Here is a 16,176-nt window from a genome sequence, read left to right on the forward strand (position 1 = left end):
CATTAGGGATATCTTGAAAACCCGATTGGCTGGGGGTCCCCCAGGACAGGGTTTGGGAACCACTGCATTATATAAATTAAATGAGTATATACAGAATAGAGCTTAGGCAGAATTTGGGCAGTTATGCACATAGGTGTATACATATGCACATAAATGCCATTATTCTAAACATATATTCATGTAAGAGCTATGTAAATATTAGTGCGTATGTTTATACAATTGCTCCCAAGATGGGAACATCTACAAATGTTAATGGACACTGTGGCCTATCCTTTATTACATCCTATAATTACAAAGTGCAGACTAGGAGCAAGAACTCCAAAGGTTTCCTTAGATCACAAGAGGAACACTTTGGTATCCCGCTACTTGTAGGTAAATGTACTTCATTTTATAAAAAAAATTGCTTCTAAATGTAGACTGGTTTTGAGTAGATTGACAGAGAGTGGTCCCCATTGGGCATGGCCTCATACTTGTTGCTGTTTGCATCCCAAGAAACTGATTTCAGAGACACTGCAGATTCTATAGGAAGATCCCTAATAAAAACAGAAATTACATTTTGCATTGTACATTTTTCTTTTTTGCTTTACCTGTAAATGTAATATATGGTTTCTACATGCTGTAATAAGGATTACCGCAGAGCTATGTAGACAGTAGTTGATGTATGTGATGCATCTAACCCTAAGTAATGCATGCTAAACTGTGAAGCCGTTATCTCTGCTGACTTTCAGAATAAGCTTTTTGCTTCTCATTGTCTTAATTCTTCCCAATGTCATAATGCTCATTAGAGAAGAAGGTACAAATCTGTCTTTAGAGTAGATTTTTTTTTTAAACAAACTGGATTAAGCTGTGCTGCTGTTTTGCAGAAGGATAGCATGGCACACTTTAACTACCTGTGGGTGGTGGTATCCTGTGGCTACATACAATTTTTATTCCTGCTGCTCTGGATCTTTTTTTACCTGAGCAACTTAGAAGAGAAATTATTTGTGTTTTTTAAAGTTCTGTCAAGGACAAAAGATGTACTGATGCCACAATGTTTATTCCTTTCAGAATGAACTAGGCTACAGACTCTTGATTATAAAAATTAGTGTTACCATATATACTCGAATATAAGCTAATATTTTTGGGCTCAAAAAATAGCCCCAAAATGGGATCTCAGTTATATTTGAGTCCTCTGGTCTGTGTTTCCCCCTTCTTCCCCCTCCCCCTGAACCTGTTGCAGACCTCCCATGTGCCTGCCTGAAGTCCTGGTGGCCCAGCGATCCTTTTTCTGTACTGTCCTGGCCCGCCTTCCTCCAGCCTTTATGACCCCCTTACCTTTAAAGCCCTGGGGGTCTAGCAATGAAGTGGGGCAGGAATGATCTTCCTATGCTCCCGCTCCATGAGAGCCGTGATCAAAAACGCCTGCTGATAATTGGCACTCAACACCTCAGAATTGGTTTCATTGGACTTAATTGAAAGATAGGCTCCTAACTTGAAAAACACAATTCTATAAAAAGTAACAGCCAAATTCTGTACGTGACACACTGAAGTTAGGCGGCGTTAGGTGCCCTACTGCCATCTAACTGACCGGGCTATAATCTGTTCAGGAAAGATAGGGTACGAAGAAAAGGAGGGGGAGTAGCATTATATGTTAAAGATCATATTAAAGCCACACAATTGCAGGATCTGCAGGGCAGGGAAGAGGCACTGTGGATCAATTTGGAAAGAGGGAATGGTGAATATATTTACATTGGTGTGATATACAGGCCTCCTTCACAGACGGAAGAAGTGGACAGAGATTTAATAGTAGACATTCAGAATATATCTAAAAAAGGGGAAGTCTTACCAATAGGTGATTTTAACATGCCAGATGTTGATTGGGGTATCCCTTTTGTGGGGTCTTCTAGAAGTAGGGAGATCCTTGATTCTGTACAAGGAGAACTGTTCCAGCAGTTGGTAATGGAGCCCATGAGGGATGAGGTCATACTGGACTTAGTGCTTACAAATGGGGAAAGTGTTTCTGATGTTACAGTGGGTGATCATCTGGCATCCATTGATCACTGCATGGTTCTAGACTATTAAAAAACTAATTTTGTTCGGATGGGGGTTTACGTCAAGGAATTATTGTCTGGATAGGAATGTCTAGAAGGAGTGGAGATGCGGTGGGCAAAACTGAAAGGAGCGATTGTAAGGGCGACAAATCTTTTTGTGAGGCAAGTAAGTAAAAGTAAGAGGAAAAGAAGGCTGCTTTGGTTCTCAAAAGTAGTAGCTGAGAAGGTAAGGATTGAAAGGTTAGCTTTCATAAACTACAAAAGATCGCAGAAAGAGGAAGACAGGCAAAAATCTCTGGAAAAGTTAAGAGAGGCTGTTCGTGTAGTCAGGAAAGCAAAGATGCAAATGGAAGAGAAAAATAGCTGACGTAGTAAAATGGAGAGACAACATTTTTTAGATATATTAGTAATAGGAAGAAGTGCAAAAGTGGCATTGTGAGACTCACAGGTAAAGGGGAGGAATATGTAGAAGCTGATAAAAAAATGCCGAATTGCTTAACAAATATTTCTGTTCTGTGTTCACGACTGAAGCGCCGGAAGCGGGACCGCAGAAGACAAACGTGAATAGGGATGGAGGAGTAACAGACCCTGATCGATTTTCAGAGGGTTGTGTTCGTGAAGAGCTAGTTAAAATAAAGGTAGATAAAGCGATGGGGCCAGAAGCTGTACATCCAAAGGTGCTGAAGGAACTTAGGGAAGATCTGGTAGCTCCGCTGACTGACCTTTTCAATGAATCTCTAGAGTTGGAAATGGTACTGTACGAAGGCCTTCTAGCCACACAAGCAGCAAAACTAGACTACCAACTCTCCAATTTACTGACAACGACTCCAGACTACAAATCGTTCAGAAAAGAAATAAAAACCATCCTATTCAAGACATCCTTGAAGACAAACTAACACCGCAAGATTCATCCCAACTCTCTGAAGCAACTTGCTCTACTCTTCAATCCCTCTGGAAATGGCCAGATAACTTCTTTTGTAATCCACCTTGATCCGCAAGGTATTGGCGGAATAGAAATCACTAATGTAATATAATGTACCGGAGGACTGGAGAAGGGCAGATGTGGTCCCTCTCCACAAAAGTGGAAGTAAGGAAGAAGTAGGGAATTGCAGGCTAGTAAGTCTGACTTCTGTGGTAAGCAAATTAATGGAAACACTTTTAATCATGTGGATTACAGGACTGGAGGCAACATGAATTCACTAAAGGTAGGTCTTGTCAGACAAATCTGATCAATTTCTTTGACTTGGTGACCAGAGAATTGGATAGAGGATATGCGCTAGATGTGGTGTATTTATATTTTAGCATAGCCTTTGATGGTGTTACATACAGACGTCTAATAAATAAACTGAGTGCCCTTGGGATGAGTCCCAAAGTGACGGGCTGTGTCAAGAACTGGTTGAGTGGAAAGCAACAGAGGGTAGTGAATGTGATCATTGAAGATTGCTCTGAGGAAAGGGATGTTACCAATGGTGTGCCTCAAGGTTCTGTTCTTGGGCCTGTTCTTTTAAACATTTTTATAAACAATATTCCTGAAGGGTTGTCGAGTAAGATTTACCTCTTTGTGGATGATAACCAAAATCTGCAATAGAGTAGACACACGGATGGTGTGAATAACATGAAGAAAGACCTGGCGAAGCTTGAAGAATGGTTTGAAATTTGGCAGCTAAAATTTAAGGCTAAGAAATGCAAGGTCATGCATTTGGGCTGCATAAATCTGAGGGAACGGTACAGTTTAGGGAGTGAAGAACTTATGTGCATGACAGAAAAACATATTTGGGTGTGATTGTATGTGATAATCTTAAAGTGGCCAAACAGTTTGAAAAGTTGACGGCGAAAGCTAAAAAGATGCTAGGTTACATAGGGAGAGGTATGGATAGTAGGAAAACAGAGGTACTGATGCCCCTGTATAAGACTTTGGTGAGACCTCATTTAGAATATTGTGTGCAATTCTGGAGGCCGCACCTTCATAAATCTATAAAAAGGATGGAGTTTGTCCAGAGGAAGGCTACTAAAATAGTATGTGGTCTTCATCATAAGGTGCATGGGAACAGATTTAAAGATCTGAATCTGTATACTTTGGAGGAAAGGCAGTAGAGGGGAGAAGTTTAAATACCTACGTAATGTAAATGCGCATGAGTTGAGGCTCTTTCATTTGAATGGAAGCTCTAGAATGAGAGGGCATAGGATGAAGTTAAGAGGTGATAGGCTCAGGAATAATCTAAGGAAATACTTTTTTACAGAAAGGGTGGTAGATGCTTGTAACAGTCTTCAGAAAGAGGTGGTGGAGACAGGGACTGTGTCTGAATTCAAAGGGCCTGGGATAGACATGTGGGATCTGTCGCAGAGAGAAAGAGATAAACAAGGAGGTCTGATCATTTATGCTCTACTAAGATAATACCTGAGGCTTTTTCTTCTGTTGAGATGGTGCTCTCAAATTAATAAGTGGAGCATTTATATTTATTATTATTTATTTACCCACTTCCACCATTTTAAATTCATGAAAAAAATAAGACATCACCGAAAATAAGACTGAGTGCCTTTTTGGGGCCCAAAATTAATATAAGACAATGTCTTATTTTCAGGGAAGCACGGTATGTACCGTATTTTCACACATATAACGCGCGCGTTATACACGATTTTACAAACCGAGTATAACCATGCGCGTTATATGCGTGAGCGCGTTGTACAAAATTTTTTTTACATAGTTTCCCCCTCCGACGTCCGATTCATCACCCCGAAGGACCGCTCGCACCCCTACCCCGAAGGACCGCTCGCACCCCCCCAGCCTCCCCTGCACAGAGAAGCTGCCTACCATTGTTTCCCGATGCCAGTGAGCCCTGCTGCTTCCTCTGCCGGCAGTCCCGCCCCTTCTCTGAGCCCTGCACTGCGCTGCTTCCTCTGCTGGCGGTCCCGCCCTTTCTCTGATTTCAGCTTCTCCGTACAGGGTGGGGCTAGGGGGGGCTGGGGGGATGCGAGCGGTCAAGTGGCTGCAGCTTACACGGCGAAAGGAGAGTCGGGACCAGAGGAGACTCGGGGCAGAGGGCAGGGTGGCGAAAGGAGAGTCGGGACCAGAGGAGACTCGGGGCAGAGGGCAGGGTGGCGAGAGGAGAGTCGGGACGGCAGAAGGAGATTTAAATTCATGCAGCAGCATGCGCGGTATACGCGTGTGCGTGCTATATAAAAATTTGTTTACATATATTTAGGTTTCCCGCGCGCTATACCCGTGTGCGCATTTTACACAGGTGCGCGTTATATGCGTGAAAATACGGTAGTCTGCATATTTTTTTCTGTTGAAATTGTCTATTGCCTATATCCAGATTGCTATATATATATCGCCTGGGGTGAATTTCTTCAAAACGGCAGTAAAATAAAAATAAATAAATAAATATTATAGGGGTCCTGTTACAATGCTGCAGTGAGAATTATTGCATATAGCTATAGCAAAAAGTGGCTTACCACAGTGGGTGTTGAGGCTTCCTGTGGTAATTTGGGGATGTATGTGTGTGTGCTACCCATTTGGTAAAAAGAAATTATTTTTTTAGCACTGGGATAGGTCTGGGGTGATACATATTCTGCACTAATCGGTCTACATTCACTGTTTGTTGAAAGCTTCTATACCGCTACTAATGACTGAGGAGTCAATTCAGAGCGGTTTACATGAGCTTCTGTGATGGTGTTACAAGACATGTAGGCATTGCTGCATGCTGATCAGCACAGCTGTAGAGCATGAGTCCCTACCACCTGCAAAATAGGTGGCATTTTGGGAACATTAACACATGGGCATTAATATTAAAAATGGGAAAATCAGCCATTTTACCCCAGCAATAAAAATGGCTTTTATGTGTGGGAATTACCCCCATAAGGGCATGCTAAAAGCCACTTTTACCACTGTTTGATAAAAAGGTCCCATTGCTTCTTCAGCATATCATCTATGAAGAAACATTTCCCTCTGCCCTTGCTATCAAAATAACAACAGACGAGTGCAATGAGATCAGAAAGAGGGTAATTCTATAATGGGGTGCCCACCATAGGAGCTGGTGACAGTGCATATTTTAAGCTTATTTTATAAAGAGAAGTAAACAATAATGCAATTGGCTGAAAACATGCATAAATTAAGGCATGATCGCTTATACTAGCTTTATAACTGGTGTCAATGCTCACACCAAGATGTATGTAATAATAATAGTATTCTGGAATTTATGCATGTACCTATGTGCTCTCTCCATGCTCAAACTTTGCATTGCACAGGCCTACTGAAAAAGTGTATGCCTTTCTATAAAACGTCATTTTAGGGCTCCTTTTACGAAGCCGTGTTAGCGGCTTTATCGCACGTGACTTTTTATCACGCTCTAACCCCCGCACTAGCCAAAAAACTATCGCCTGCTCAAGAGGAGACGGTAGTGGCTAGCACGGGCGGCAGTATAGCATGCGCTATTACGCGCATTAAACCGCTAACGCGGCTTCATAAAAAGAGCCCTAAGTTTCAAGCTTCTTTGTTTCTGATATACCGTTTTTCAAAACAAGTGTCTAAACGGTGTACAATATAATGAGATTAAAAAAAGAAATATAAAGGTAAATAAAAGCAATATCTTATCAAATATTAAAAATACTAGACGGGTTCACATTGACGTATATGGAACAAAAAGGGAAGTTGGAGAGGGAAGTTTTAAAATACATTGAAGTAAACTTAATAAAAAAGGGAGGTAAATGGGGAGTGGTAATATATTAGGGTGGGGATCACTTCAAAAGAAGCGTTTTAGTATTTCAAGGCTTCACGAAAGTTTGAGAAACAAGAGATGGTACTAAAGAGTATAGGCGTCTTTAAAGAGAAAAGTTTTAAGTTTAGCTTTAAATTTTTGTACACAAGTGATCACATATGCATGTAAAGTACCAAAAGAATTTCAAGGAACTTTTGAGCCCATCTGATCTCACAGAGCCACATCCAGCCACTGATCAACCCGTTGGCCACTTTAAATGTGGAAAATGTTCTACCTGCCTAATAACACGTGAACTCAAGGATGTTTTTGTGCACCCGAGCTCAGGTCAATCATTTGAGCTAAGACACATCACTTCATGTAACTCGACATTTGTGGTCTATGTTTTTATTTGCCCTTGTCCCAAAATTTATGTGGGCCAGACCACTCGTCCTTTTAGAACACGGGCCACCGAGCACAAAAGTTGCATTCGGAATAACCGACTCCAAGCTCCTATGGTTACACACCGTTTGGAGTATAACCATTTATTTACTGATTTACAATGTTGCGTGATTGATCACATTATTGACAACTGTTCCGACCGACAACAGAGACTCTTACGGGCTGAACTAGCTTGGATCTATAAATTGGACAGTGAAGAACCAAGTGGGCTAAATCAAAAATTAGAGTGGAATGTTTTCTTCTGATCTTTCTGACAGTTTTGACATTTTTCTTTTTCTTTTTCTTTTTAGGACCGTAACGCGTGTTCTGACAGATATTTTTACTTTCCTTTTGTGTTTGAAAACTTAAAAGTTATGAGAAAAACAATCATATAAATATATATTTTTTGTATTAAGTTCTTTTTTAGACCGCGTTACCCTCCTCTCTTGTCAGCAGCCTAGTCAGCTGTTTTATTGCATAGCCACTTCCGGGGTTTGACGTCACTCCCCGGGAGTTCATAACCCGGTACAGTTATGGTGCAGCCATCTTTTTGATCAGATGAGACGTTGCGGCGTCCTACTTAAAGGTATGTCTTAGTGGCTTCTGAAGATTGTTTTGAAGTCATGCTTCAAGTCCAGTATACTGATGTAATTTTCTTTTCTGGCTTTAGTTTTGATCGGACTTTTGATACACCCTGAGGCAGCAAGTTAGTGAAACGCTGGCCATCGTCGGTGTACCGATCAACTGAGATAAGTGGAAAGTTTTTTTCTTCTATCAAGCATAGACAGCCCTGCTTATAGTTTTTCATGTTGGGAGTATAACAGAGGTTTTTGCCAGTGAGGTTACCACCCTACCATCTTTATCCACCATTGTGGTGGTGGGAGGGCTTTTGTCTGAGGCTTTTCTTCCAGTTCAGTTTGAACTTTCTCCTTGGAACTAAAGCAGCACTGCCTACATTCTTTATATGACATTGTTCTTTCTTTTCTTGTGAAAGTGTGTTTCACCATATTATTGATTTTTCACAGATCCGAGTAATTTGTGCTAAGTACTAAAATACTCCCATTTATATGCCTTCCTGCTACCTAAAGCTAGGCAGCTCCTTGTGGAATTACCTCCAAAATGTGCTTGTACAAGATTTGTATGAGTTTGAATTATTATGTTTTTAAGTTAAATGTGTCAAGGTCCACTTTCTCAAAAAGTATGCAATGCAAATATCCCCTTTTTATTTTAGAAAGTGCTGATGTCTTTGAAATACCGCTATAAAATGAAATAGCTTTTAGAAAAGGCAAACCAGTTTATTGCTAATTCCGAAGTGGTTTTTCTCTCTAAATTTTCCTGTGTGGCACCTGCATGTAATTAAAAGACCTGCTGAAATGAAGGATTTAGATGGCGTATGTGCAAGCCACACATGAGCTCCTTTATGTAAGTATTTACGTTTGCTATTAAGTTTCTAATGGAGAAAGAGAGAGAGAACTAATTAGGAAGTCTGCACATCATCAGTAATTTCCTGCACCGTTTTTATGAGCAGTCATTTTAAAAATAGCCTTAATGCAACCATTGGCGGAAAAGTTAATACTCCGTTCCTAAACACATTTGCCCTTTCACCCAAAGACTATATTGTCCGAAACAGTGTGGCCAGTAGTATCCCAATAAAAATAAAATGAAAGAGATGTTTTTATTTGCCTTCTGATATTTTATGTCTGAAACTCTGCAGGTGTATTGCAAAATCATGCATGCTCAGTATAATGTGTTTGAGGAAATTAGGAAGTCAGCATACTGTAACGCATGAATGGTTGACACAGCAGTTTCATAGACTGAGTGAGGATAGAAGTTCTAAATCAAAGATGCTTCGGCGTGCTAAAGAATTTATGTTTCAGCTGTGGCTCCTTAAAGCAGCAGAACTAACCCAGTTCTTCAAAATATCCATAGAAACATAGAAACATAGAAATAGACGGCAGATAAGGGCCCACGGCCCATCTAGTCTGCCCACCTTAATGTCCCTCCCCTACCTTTGCCCTGTGAATAGATCCCATGTGCCGATCCCATTTGGCCTTAAAATCAGGCACGCTGCTGGCCTCAATCACCTGTAGTGGAAGACTATTCCAGCGATCAACCACTCTTTCAGTGAAAAAGAATTTCCTGGTGTCACCTCGTAGTTTCCCGCCCCTGATTTTCAACGGATGCCCTCTTGTTGTCGTGGGACCCTTGAAAAAGAAGATATCTTCCTCCGCCTCGATGCGGCCCGTAAGATACTTGAACGTCTCGATCATGTCCCCCCTCTCTCTGCGCTCCTCGAGCGAGTATAGCTGTAATTTGTCAAGCCGTTTTTCGTATGGTATCCATGTAATATTTTTAAGGCACTGTTGGTTCCTCATCATTTTGTTTTTATATATTTTTTTGAAAATATTCTGTTTTATTTCAAACTCATTTATTTGCCATAACGACTGAATATAACCTTTTTGTGCGGAGTACAATAAAACACACCCAAAATTAAATCAACATGCATTTTCGAATGCACCTAAAACACTTACCCCCTATTTTACTAAGGTGCGCTATGCGTTTTAGCACACGCTAAATATACATGCGCTAACCGCTAACGCATCCATAGGCTAACATGCATACATTAGCATTTAGCACGTGTTTAGCACGTGCTAAAACGCATAGCACACTTTAGTAAAAGGAGCCCTTAAACTCAACCAGAAAAAGTCTCCTCAAATAGGAATGCCTTCAATAACTTTCCAAACTGTTGCCTCTTCAGCTCTGCTTTTATCTCAGTTGGAACTCATTTCATGGTTTTGGTGCTGCAGTTGAAAAGGCTATTGACCACATTTTCTAGTGCAAAAGGTATATGAGTTTTGAACCAGTGGGTTATTCTTCTTCATTTATTTAACAGATTTATATCCCACCTAAAATCTAAGCGGGTTACAAAATGCAAACATAAAATGTAATAACCTATCATATTAGACAATACTATAACAGAGGGTTATTCCCCTTATTTCCCTAAAAACAGTGCTCTTTATCTATTTACTAAAAAGCTTCAATAAATAGTGTTGTTTTTAAAAGTTTTTAAAGTGCTGATATTCTCCTTTATTTATTTATTTATTTAACAGATTTACTGTGTTTTTTGCTCCATAAGATGCACCTGACCATAAGATGCACCCTAGATTTAGAGGACGAAAAACCAAGAAAAAATATTCTGAACCAAATTGTGCCTCTGAACCCAGCCCCCTAGAAAAATAGACAAATATACTGCAGCAGACAGATTATGATCACTAAATTGAAATCCTACCTTTGTTGTCTGGTTCTTTCTTTCCTTCTTTCCTCATGTCCAACAGTTGTCTCTTTCTATTCCCTCCCTCCCTCCTTCCTTCCTTCCTATGTCCCGAGTTCGTGCCCCTCCCCCTCCATGCTGTCTAGTCTTCGTCCTTCCTCCCTCCCACACCAGAGCCTGCCTGCCTTCCTCCTTGCCGCGCCGATTCCTCCTCCCTGGTCTGCTGCTCATCCACTGCTGCCACAACTCCATGAAGGGAAAGGCTGGCGGTGTGCAACTGGGTCTGGATCACAATTGATGTCGGGGGAAGACTTGTGAGCCCGATTGCATGCCGGCGGCCCTTCTCTTCCTTTCCTGTTGCGGCAAGTGGGTAAGAGGGTGGCGAGCAGCACCATCAGTAGGGGAGGGGGGGCAATGAGCAGCAATAGAATGCTGGGGGGGGGGTGACGAGCAGCATAAGACCCCCTTCTTTTCTACCCCCTTTTTGGGGGTGGTAAAAGTGCATCTTATGGAGCAAAAAATATGGTATATTCCACCTAAAACCTAAGCGGGTTACAAAATACATACATAAAATGTAATAACCTATCATATTAGACAATACTATAACAGAGGGTTATTCATCCTTATTTCCCTAAAAACAGTGCTCTTTATCTATTTAATAAAAAGCTTCCATAAATAGTGTTTTAAAAAGTTTCTTAAAGTGCTGAATATTGTTTATCAATATCAGTTGTCCAATTAAACTGTTCCATAGAGTCACTCCAGCTACTGAAATGGCTCCTGTTCATATCTCTGCATATTTCACCTGCTTGTAAGTTCTTCAACATCAAATATTTTGACACCTCCGATTTTAAAGAATGTTGTGGCTGATATCAGGTTATGGCTTGTGACAGGTACCAGGGTACCCTATTGTGAATTGCTAGAAAAACCAGACTAGCACCTTAAACACAATCCTGCTCTTAATGGGTGGCCAGTGTAATTATTGCAAAAGGGAGGTCATATGTTCAAACCTCCTACTTTCACATACAAGGCATGCAGGACCATTCTGGATCACCTGCAATGCTCTAAACCTGGAAGATACCATTGCCAGGTATAGCGCATTGCAGTAGCCCAATTTCTGTAATATCATACTTTGCACTAGAATTCTAAAATCATAATTAGATAGCATTGGATTTAGTCTACTTAAAAGACTCATATGAAAAAAGATGGCTTTACCACAGCCAGAACTTGAGTTTGTAGAAGGCACCTTTTTCTCTCGACTTCACATCTGCATCTCTGGGCTGTGCCCCCATCTCAATTTTTCCTTCTATAGGCAAGTTGGAAGGTATCTTTCTGATCTGCTCTGATATAGATTTTTTTATTTTAGGGTCTTCATCCAAACTTTGAGGCTTGTGGTGCTCCAGAGGTTCCCAATTTGACTAGGACAGCTCTGCCTGGGTGAAGACACAGACTCTGTGGTCAGAAGTCTGTAGTTGGGAGGGCAACCCTTTTACAAGGAACCTGCCTAACCTTTGGTGGCTTGAGGACCATTTCCCTGGGAACGTGGCTTGCTCCTGGTTGTTTTCCAGAGCTTGAGTGCAGGCTGTGTGACCCCCATGTTGATCCTGAGGGCTTTAGCAGATACCGGCTGCATTTTGCCCTTCCAAAGATGCATGAGGAGCTGTGAGGGCTGCACAAAGAAACAAGCATTTGGAGTGGAATTTCATGCTTGCCTGTGGCAGCTTTCTTCTCCATTGTCCAGCTACAGTTTGAGCTGAAGCAGGCACAGCACTAACACAACAGTGAGTACAGACTATTGTAGCCTATGGAAGACATCAGGATGGTCTACAGATTGAAATTTTAGAGGATCCCCCATCTCCAAAAACCCCTTTGTTGAATTTTATGTGCTTTTATTTAAGCTCTCCCAGGCTGTTTTTTGGTGCTAAAATGCTGCTGCAGTGGCTATCTTGGATTTCCCAATTTGATTTTAAAAGCCTCAGTCTGCCTGTAAACATATCGCTTTTGCTTAAAATCATTCCAGATGGATTCCTCAGGCTATTTTAATGTGGATTCATGATAGATTTGTGCTGGTTGGCCGGCTGAGGAATGTTCATGTTCCAAGTGCCATGGGGCACATGATGGGGGTGGGAGTGCTGAGCTTAGCCCCCTCTGGTGCCTCTAGGGCAGTGGTCTCAAACTCAAACCCTTTGCAGGTCCACATTTTGGATTTATAGGTACTTATCTCATGTAAAGTTGTCATTTCTTTAATAAGACATTAACTATTTTTTCTGCAGCCCTCCAAGTACCTACAGATCCAAAATGTGGATTATCTGAAATCTGAAATTATCAGAAGCAATTAAGGAAATATTTATAAACTATAGTTTATAAATCTTTCCTTAATTGCTTCTGATAATTTCAGCTATCCACAGCTGAAAGCAGTGCAACATGCAGAAAGTGAAAAACTATCAAAAGCATCAACTGAAAGAGATAAGATTTTGGATCAACTATTTTGAGGCCCTCGGTATTATAAAGAATGATTCTTTATGATAAACTTGTGCCTTAAGTGTCCGGTGGTCTCATCAGGGACGCGGCAGAGGAAATCAGGCCAGTAGAAGGATGTGAAGCAGCGTGTTTACTGTGCCTCGAACGCTGCTGGAGCTGGGAGGTTTGTGTTCGTCTTGCGGTGGGAGGGGCGGCTGGGAGGGTCAATGGGGGTTTCGGGTGTGCCGGGTAAGGTTAATGCCGGGGGGTGGGGGTGGGGCGGGGAGAGTCACAGTGTGTTAGCTGCCGCCGGTCATTAAAATAGAACAACAACTTGCGCATGTGTACTCTTACCTGCCACAGACCTACAGATCAGGGATCAGGAAACACGGCGGTAAGAATGCGCATGCGCGCTTAGCGTTTTATTATAGTAGATAATTATAACATATTCAAAAGAATTTAGTCATGTAGAGACTTTTGCTGTGTGCATGTCACCTAGCTGTAAATTTTCAGTGCCATTATAAGGTAAGTCTTACTGAATATACGTACGGACTAGAGCAGAGTGAGGATGGAGTGTGAGCGTTCCTAACTCTATGGATAACTAGTGATGTTCAGCCACTGTCCAGATTAGCTATGCAGTTTTAATTTAAGACATCAAAAGACTATCCTAAATGCAACCACTTAGCTATCTAGATAGTAGCTGAATATCATAGCTATTCAAAAAACTTGTGGAAGTCAGCAAAATGTGGGCTCCTTTTACAAAGCCATGGTAGAAATTTCCACCGCAGGCCATTGAAGTAAATGCTCTGACGCTCATAGGTATTCTTTGAGCATCAGAGCATTTACCTTGCCGTTCCACGGTAGTAACCTCTACTGCAGTTTTGTAAAAGCCAGCTTGTATGTACGGTATATTCAGTGCCACTGACTGAATAGCAGTGCTGAATATATATGTTTGTTTGTTTTTAAAAAAACACTCACTGCACTGGCTGAATATTGGCCCACCCCTTGTGTATCTGTATCCAAGTGAAAGGAATACACTAGCATGGAATGCCAGCCATTATGCAGAGATTCAATATGTTCATTGACCTGTTAAGATTTATTTCTCTCTACTTGCCCAGACATTGAAAGCAGCAGAAATGCATACCTGACTTTGTAACAAACATAAGATTATATTATCACTGTAGGGAAACAGAAAACACTATTGAGGAATACAAATAGAACTGGAAGCTGCAGCAAAAGTGAGTAAATACATTTGTCTGCTCAGAGCAGAGTAAACTACAGCATCTGTTTGTCTGTCTTCCTAATATTAATTTTGCATACCCTAGACAAAAAGGCACATTAATTTTCTCAGCTGACAGTCCTGGAGAAATTTAATTACTACCCTTGCTAATATCTTCATCTTCCAAAACTTGGCATTTCTTGCTACAGAGACGTCGCAGTGGTCGATGCAGAATTTAGCAAATTTTGGTAGAATCTACAAGTATAGCCTCTTTCAGTGAGGGAGAGGGTTATGGACTTCTCAACCCCCAAAAGTACACAAATGAATTTATAAAACTCAGGGCTCCTTATACGAAGCCGCGCGTGACTTTTAATCACGCAGTGCCTCCACGCTAGCCGAAAAACTACCGCCTGCTCAAGAGGAGGCGGTAGCGGCTAGCGCGTGCTATTATGCGCGTTAAACCACTAACACGGCTTCATAAAAGGAGCCCTCAGTGTAGAGACTAGAGAGTGATGCAGGGACAAAGATTCATCCCCGTCCCCTCACCATCCCTGTAGTCTTAATTTTTTTTCTCACGCATCTCCCCGCTCAAAAACAGAAAGATGATTTTATTTAATTTTGGGCTCCTTTTACTAAGGTGCGCTAGCGTTTTTAGCACACGCACAAGATTAGCACGCGCTAGCTGAAATACTACTGCCTGGTTAAAAGGAGGTGGTAGCGGCTAGCGCGCAGGGCATTTTAGCGTGCGTTAAGCGCACCTTTGTAAAAGGAGCTCTTTATAGGCCTAAGGCATTGCAAATAAAGGTCCCCTATTATCAAGCTATTATTCCCTCCCTCCTCTGGCATGCATCCTTCTGTTCCACTCTCCCTTCTCCCCATGCCCTACATGAACATCCCTAGTGGCCTACTGGCCTCTTTGGGGGCAGGAAAGTACCCATCTCTTTCCTGGCCATACCATTGCTATAGCCGCTGCTGCTCTGAAGATTTTCAAGATAGCTGCCGAGACTTCATGCGGCAGCCTAGCCAAACATCTTGTAGTCTAAGAAAGCAGAAGCATGAAGGCTCGGCAGCCATCTTGAAATTTTTCGGAGCAGTGACTATAGCGGCAGCAGGAGTTGGGTTCTTTCCTGCACCCCGAAGAGGCCACTAAACCACCAGGGAAGTTGAAGGTAGGCCTGGGGAGGGCTGCACTCTGTCCCCATTGTCTCAATATTACCGCATCAGTGATTCCCATTCCCATAGTACTAATGCAGAACATCTGCAGCTACCGTGGTAATACCAAACAGATTGATCCAGGGCTCCATGTTATTGTGGTAATTACCATGGAAACCTCTACTGTGTCACTCTCTAGTAGAGGCCTTTAAGGCTCTGCATCCTTAAGGATTTCAGAGACCTCTAGTGGCTCTACCAATGACTTCATACTTCCATTGCTTCTGGAACAAGCTGCCCAGAAGTCCATTTTTAGAGATTCTCAAAAATGGACTAGGAAGTCCCGAGTTTCTTTCTCCCAACCTTTCCCTGCAGCCACAGCAAAATATTATTTTTGCTGGTAGGGATGCCAAGCCCCGCCAGCTAAAGACATCTCCCAACTGGGTCATGCCTGCAGCAGTCCTTACTACAGCAGGCATGTATGCTTTGGCTGCTAATGCCAGCTCTCCTGCATATGCTCAGGTAGACCTGAACTGAGCATGCACAAGAAAGCTGAGCACGCCTGTGTATTAAGTGCTGCTGCAAGCACATCTCAGGCAACAAATCCGATGGAGCTTGGCATCTCTGCCAACCATGAAAGCAGAGGGGTCCCAAGACAAAGGTAGCACAGTAAATGATGGCATGGCTCATCTAGTCTGCCCAGAGCCTCGCTCACCACTCCGTGTAGGCCCAGGCCACCCATGTTTAAATGCTGGTTGTGAAGTCACCACCATGCAGCCAAACATGATGGGGATGATACATAGTGTATTGCTGATAGTATTCAACTTACCAGTCAAGATGCCTTCTCTCTTTCCTAGGCTGCACAGTTCATCCATTCGCAGTACATGACAATAAAATGATCGACACACTGGAGTT

The 16,176-nt window shown here is 42.0% G+C and overlaps 1 protein-coding gene and 1 long non-coding RNA gene across 3 annotated transcripts in view; both read left to right on the plus strand.

The window, feature by feature from the left end:
• Nucleotides 1-16,176, plus strand: part of GPC3 (glypican 3) — a 472,642-nt gene that overhangs the window by 225,993 nt on the left and 230,473 nt on the right. The gene's annotated exons all lie outside the window — the stretch shown is intronic.
• Nucleotides 11,848-16,149, plus strand: LOC117360857. Its single transcript, XR_004539540.1, has 3 exons — nucleotides 11,848-12,214; nucleotides 14,078-14,131; nucleotides 16,119-16,149. It is a non-coding gene; the product is annotated as an uncharacterized LOC117360857 (long non-coding RNA).

This window comes from Geotrypetes seraphini, chromosome 5 (genome assembly GCF_902459505.1).
Source record: "Geotrypetes seraphini chromosome 5, aGeoSer1.1, whole genome shotgun sequence".
NCBI lineage: Eukaryota > Metazoa > Chordata > Amphibia > Gymnophiona > Dermophiidae > Geotrypetes > Geotrypetes seraphini.